Source organism: Anastrepha obliqua, chromosome 2 (genome assembly GCF_027943255.1).
Source record: "Anastrepha obliqua isolate idAnaObli1 chromosome 2, idAnaObli1_1.0, whole genome shotgun sequence".
NCBI lineage: Eukaryota > Metazoa > Arthropoda > Insecta > Diptera > Tephritidae > Anastrepha > Anastrepha obliqua.
Genome location: NC_072893.1, coordinates 29,064,960 through 29,072,309, shown reverse-complemented (window position 1 = coordinate 29,072,309; position 7,350 = coordinate 29,064,960).

Genomic DNA, 7,350 nt, shown 5'->3' with positions numbered 1-7,350 from the left:
GGCAGAGGCACCTTCCCCATTAAGGGACCGGGCATTCCAGGTGCATGCCCTCAAATCATAGTCCTTAGTTCGTTTGCAGGGGTCGTCATCAGTGTTGGAAGTTCTCATCCGAGACTTTGTGTATGTTTTCATTGGGCGAGGTTTTTAGGTGGCGGATTCCAAATCCAGCGCACAACCAGCTATCCTGGAATGTTTCGCCTTCTCACTTTAGCTCACTCCCGAACGGGTGTTCGGAAGCTACCCAGAGGATACGTGGGCTAATCCCGGCCGTTGTGAGCTGCTTGAACTATATGCAGAAGAATCGTCCTGGCCACTCCCAAGTGAATGGCGATCAGTAACTTTCCCCACTTGCGTGGACTTCTACATATGGAACCATCCTCCTTAATACTGCATTCAGAAGTTAACGAAACAGCTCAAGGTGGCGCAATATTTTATAAATCGACACAAATATGATATTGTGATTCTTGCGAGAAATAGAGCCTCCCTCAGAACGTTTTCATGCGCTTAGTGCAGGCTGCAAGACCAGCGGGCCTCAACATAAATGAAGAAAAGACGAAGTACATTACACGATCCCTTCATGATAGTCACATCAGAATCGGAAGTTATGTATTTGAGTTCATGCAAGAGTTTAAATATGTAAGCGTAATACTCAGCATAAGTAAGGATATGTCCTTATCTATACAAGGACCGTATTCAGGCAGCTGTAACAGAGCCTATTTTGGCCATATCAAACTTATGAAGTCTTCATTGATATCAAAGGAACAAAATCTCTAGATGTACAAAACTATAATAAGTTCTCACCTACGGCTGTGAAACATGGTTTCTTTATTTACTGATACGATTTGAAAGAAAAATTCTTAGAAGAATATTCGACCCTATACGAATAGAAGACGGTTCATACTGCATACGGTATAACCACGAGCTCGGTGTTTTAATCGCGGGAGGAAATGTTTATAAAGTCCCAAAGATTACTGTACGTTTTAAGAATGAGCAGCGAAAGAGCGACCAAAAAAGTATGTGAAGCAAACCCTGATAGAGCAAACCCTCTCCGGCCAAGGAGACGATGGTTGCAAGACATAGAAGACGATATACGAAAGTTGAAAATCTCACGACATAGAGTGAAAGCAGACTGTCGAGAAGAATGGAGGCGTATTGTAGAGGAGGCAATGGTCCACCCCGGAGTGTAAAGCGAAGATGATGGTGATGATGATACTGTTTTAAACATACAATCAACGAAACGTTAAATGGACATTTTTCTGTTATTGCTGTAGTAGATAGCCATCATAATTATCGTCCATAGCATCATAATCATAATATAAATTCACCTTGAAATACAAGATGAAGTCCAAAATAAACAAAACTGAGCTAAAATAGAAACGAACAGAAGCTTTGTTCTGATAACTTCGAGTTTATTTATTCAAATTAGTCTCCTCTGTCCTTGATACACTGTTTTGCGCGAGTCGGAATGTCCTTCAGGATGTCGGTACAAGCCTTCTAGATCACCTCTACGGACGCCTGACCAAATGCAATCTTTCGAATAGGTAGAAGTCACTGGGAGCCATATCAGGCGAATACATGAATACGGAGAGTGATTCATGGTTAAAATTCGATTTCTAGTCAAAAAATCAGTCACGTTCGGCACTTTGGCGCTTAGTTTCAGGTTCATGTTAGAAACACCACGTTTCATCACCAGTTCAATAACCGCCACTTAAAAATCCCCCCTCAATGAAAAGACTAAAAAAGCCTCGGATGAGACCTTCATCACCAGTTGCAATGTTGTAAAGGAAGTTCTCGTTTTTTCTCGCCCCTTTAATGAGGTCTTTCGAATGTTGGACTCTGAGTAATTTTTGGCCCTCAGTTAACCTGTGGGGAATGAAACGTGCAAAGACCTTTCGTAAGCCCAAATGATCAGTTAAGGGGGTATTCTAGTCTAGAAATTTGAAAAAATCGAAATTTTTTTTTCAAAATTCGATAGTTTAGGTATTCAAAAATATCTCCCTAAAAGAATTTTGCAAAATTCGAATTATTTTCGAAATTACAACTATTTTAGTGACGCGACAGCTAGACTGGTTTGAGCGGACGGCGAAATTCAAACGCGTGTTTCTCGAAACTACTTCGTTCGATACGGTCGGCACGATATCTCAAGTTCTAATCAACCGATTTGCTTGAAATTTGTCATGAATATTCCTTAAATATATCTCTATCGCATGAAGCTCGAAAAATTGGAAATTTCAATGTTTTAATATGTGTAAACAATTCGAGAAAGCTTAAAAATAAGAGAAAAATCGACTTCAATTTTTTGAGTAGCCGCCATTTTATGGAAAATTTTTTTTTCCGTTTTTTCTGGTTCATACGATAATGACATTCACATTAATTAAGAATTTGTATTTTTTTTGTTTTCAGATGACCAAGGGTAGAAATCGGGACGACGGGCACACTGCCTTTTTCCCCCCTTCCACTTCAAGGACGCATAACTCCATGAAAATTCATTTTTTTTTTTTTCAAATTTATTTTGTGTGCTCCTAATATATGAATAAATAAATGATAAAAAAATGTATCGTAAAAATATCAATAGCTTTTTTTTTATTCATCGTCAAAAAATGCTCGAAATTCGGGCCTCTAGACTAGAGGGGGTATTAAAATGCGATAAATCGATGTTTTGGAGATATTCAACTGCGATTCCATGAATTTCAATGATGATTTCGGCTCATTTTTTATAAATTCACGAACAATTCCGATGGAGTTTTCGCTGATTACTGATTCTGGGCGGCCCGTATGTTCATAGTCATTTACGTCCTCACAACCAGCTCTGAAACGTGTAAACCACTCATGAACTCTGGCACGAGATAGACAATCATCGCCATTAACTTTTTGCAGCAATTCAAATGTTTACCGATTTTAAAATAAAATTTGATATTCGCCTTTGTTCGAAACTCATTTTTGTACCGATGAGACAAACATACTGACACTTTAGACGCAATAACTTCGCTTCTACTGAACCGAATGTCACTAAGCTTTCACTGAAAGTCAGCCAGGGATGTAACTTCCAACGCACTAACTTATTAAAAAGATAGCGCCATCAAAAACATTTTTATGACGTCAGTCTTGTTTATTTTGGACTTCACGTCGTTGCTCTTCCTTCTGATATCCATATTCATATTATATCAAGTCAGTCCATAAGTTCATTCGAATTTTACCCACAATAATTTATTTTTGTACGATTTTTACATACAAAAAATTATTCGCGGAATATAACGGAACTATTTATATTTTATTTGATATATTGTGCATTCAAAAAGTGATTTTAGTCGCGGATAGACGTGGAGGATGTCCCGCGCGCTGGTCGTCCTGAAGTCTTTAAGGGGTTATATACCTTGTGGTCCGGTGAAATTAGCGAAAGTTGGGTTTTTTTTAAAGATATGTAGCAATAATTTTATTGTATAAAAGTTTTTATTATTGGATATTACAATGTTTAAAGAAAAAAAAAGGCTTTGTTTGTGTAAAAATATTTAAAAATGGCGGAGTTATGGCGTTTTCCCCCAAGACCCTTTTTTTGGAAGAGGCTTGCGGTGGACGCGATTCAAGTCCACCAAGTCAACTGAAATCAAAAAATCGAAAAGATTTCATTAGTATAGGGTTATATCTTCTTAGTGAACGATCAATATATTAAATATTTTGATTTTTGTGAAAATAGGAACATGTTTTTAAAAAACTCCACTTCTACAGTCCTAAAATTGGCATTAAAAAATTCATATGTGCAAAATAAAAATTTATACATAAAAAGTTGATCGTTCACTAAGAGGCGACATCAATTACGAACAATTTAAAAAAAAATTATAAAAATCGGTTGAATACTTTTTTTGCAATCGCGTCCACCGCAAAAGCATTTTTGGAAAAATACGTTTTTGAGATAATCGCGTTTAAAGTTTCAAGCGCCGCATGAGGCCGTACGCTCAGGACGTGACGACGCACAATTTAAAACGCTGTAACTTTCGATCTATTGCTCAGATCTCTATGAAATTTTTGGAAAATGTTCTCAAGGGATTGTACTTTACGATAAAGAAATAAAATTTATTTTGATTTTTTTGAAAAACACAAGGTATATATCCCCTTAACTCCGACGCCTTGCTCGAACTCGTGGAAGCTGAGTCAAATTAGACAGTCGATATGATAGCTCAGAGATTAAAAATGCGATGGCATGGAACAGTTCACACGAACCTGGTTCAGTTGGGTTTCAAAGCGGGGAAAATGGGTTCCGCATCGACTTTCCGTCGCCAACCTTCAGCAGAGAGTGAATGTGTGCTCTCAGCTGCTGCAACGGCTTGAAAATGAAAGTTTTTTGGTTAGATAAAGATAAAACACCAGAACCCACCCCTAGAGTTGGCCTTCACCCAAAGAAGATTCTCCTGTCTATTTGGTGGTTTATGACCGGTATTGTTTATTATGAACTTCTGGAACCAAACTAGACGATAACTGCTGATTATTATTCCCATCAGCTATCAAAAATCGACTGTCTACAGTGAATAGACGCAAAGTTTTGTTTCACCACGACAACGCAAGGCCTCATACCGCAAGGCAAACATTAGGCAAGCTGAACGAGCTCGGATGGGAGCTAATGCCGCTTCAACCATACTCGCCGGATATTGCACCTTGTGATTATCACCTTTTCCGTGGACTTCAATCCCATATGAGTAACAAGAACTACTCCTAAAGCGTATTTTGGCTCCAAGGACAAACAATTTTTTGAGCAGGGAATTAAAAATTTGCCTAAACGTAAATAATGAAGGAAAATATATTATTGATTAATAACTACTTTAAAAATTTTTTTTATTAATTTAAAAACCACCTTTAAAAAACGCACGAACTTATGGACTGACCTTATACTTGTATTTATTGAGACAACCCGCCAGATGAAATAAATTTGAAGCAAAAATACAAATGTAATTTATCCACTTATTTATTTATCTGAAACCATTAATGTAGGTATGTATGTATGTATGTATGAGTGTAGTAAACAATTATACAAATATCTTCTTCACAGTATAATTCACACAGCTTACAACTTACATATAACAGTGTATATTACACAGCAACACACGAAACGCAACAATCCACCACACAACGCCACTCATCAAAATACTCGCCTACCCTGTGCGTTGAAATACTTCTGTGGCCTTGTATGCAGGTGGTTTTAATTATAAATTTGAGACATTAACAATTTAACAGCTTTGTTTATAAGGTTTAGACTATATATTGTACCCTGCGTGGGTAATAAACATCAGGAAAACATTTCATCTTTTCAAAATCAAATATGCTTTTGGAAGAAGTTTATTTATTTGTTCTGTATGTATGTATGTATGTATGTTTATTTGAACTTTTTTGTTAAAATTTTCGCTGTATGTATTACAATTATATTAATGCTCACATAACGCTTATAGAACAGAAAGACAACGTTATATATGTATTTGTAGATATGCTACTCGTATGTATGTACATATGTACATATGTATGTATGCAGCCAGCTTAGCAAATGGAATATGTCAAGCAAGCTCATCGATTGTAAATAATCCTCAATAAAGCGCCATTTCATGACACAACTAACACATGACATCCTTGTATGTATGTATGTATGTACGCTTCACTTCACTTTAATGTAAAATTATTAAGGTCTGCGTTGTTTATTTCTCTTTGTTCTTAACACTAAATTTAATACATACTTAACTAAATACGTTTACATACATAGACACCTACATACATATATTAGTTGGTTAGGTGCCAATTTTGTGTATGTAAGCAAATATAGGGAAGAAATCATTTGTAGTGCAAAAACTGCGAAAACAACGAAAAAACAAAAATACACTTAAAAAACACGCTCATATGCAGAGTAATCATTATTATTCATTAATCAATTTTAAATTTTTCAGTATTTCTATACTTTTTTATGCAACACTCATGTTTTTCATATTCTAATATAGACAAAAAATTCAGCACTTTATCACAATACTAATTTTAGATTTTACAAATTGAAAAGTATTTTCTATTAGCGGTTGCCACCTGGCAGACAATGACGCATCGCAGCGGCAGTTTTCGTTACAAAACAGCTGCTGTGCGTGAGTTGGCAGAAAAAAAAATGCAAGACGCTGCGTTTGGCAATAAGAAACTTCAAGACGCGCACCATAAATCACAGCAGCAGTTCGGCCTAAACGGCTGTTAAAGTATGTAACTGTCAAACTTTCTACTAAAACTTGGAAGGAAAGACATTCGGTTGATGGTCGGTATCATTACAGAACACACCCCATTAGAATCATTGAGGAGCCAATGTGCCTGTCGTGCTTGGATGAGGCGGATAGCACTGAGCACTTTCTCTGTGAGTGTGCGGCCTTTGCTAAAGCAAGGCTACGAGTTTTGGGTTCTGATGTCGTGAGAATAGTAATATTCGTTCTCTAAAACTGGAGAATATTTACAGATTTGCCAAAGAATCTGGAAAATTCTCACAGGACTAACTATCTCTATCTCTATTCTTTTCTATCTCTTTCTCTGCTACTTTTCTTTCTCTCCCCTTGACTATCTACCCTCTTTCCAGAGCTTTAAATACACTCAGGCTAAAAGAGTGTTTTAGCAGCCACCAAATCTCCTGGTGCTCCTTGGCTCGACCTTTTCAAATTTCAATTTCATGTCATCTCAACAGATTTAAGCCATTTTTCCTGCAAATGTGGAATGCCAACCAAGCAAAAGTTAAAAGTTTTTGAGAGAAATGCTTATGCAGTCGGACATCTGCTAGCGGTTGCCGAGTGGTAATCGTTTATAAAACTTAAAGGGACAGATACCTGTAAAATTTCGAAAAAAATGTTTTTTTTTCATAAAATGTTAATATAACGCTTTAAGAATATGTCAAACAATTTTTAGAACGTAAATCTAAGTATTTCTTATATTATAGATCGTCAACCGTGACGACTCTATTCTTTGCGTTTGAGCGCTGGAAGAGGTATAGTTACGTTGCATTTAAACTTTAGACGCGTTTTTCTCAAAACTATAATATATTTTTCGAATTGGAGTACACGATAATTCGAAAAGTTATTGACCGATCTCCCTGAAATTTTGCGCACATCTTTTTTATGATATTACTTTCTATGTGAATTTGCAATTTCGAAAAATTTTCGAAGCAAAAATAGTAGGAACGTTCGCCACAAAATTCATTTTTTTTTAAGCATTTTATTCCGCGATTTTTCCCATTTTTTTTTTTAATTCATATAGAAATTATGACATTAATAAACAAAAAAATGGTTGGTTTTTTGTATTCAGGTCACTGACGCCGATTGAGAAGCCCGCTGCGACCTTCCTGGAAGAATT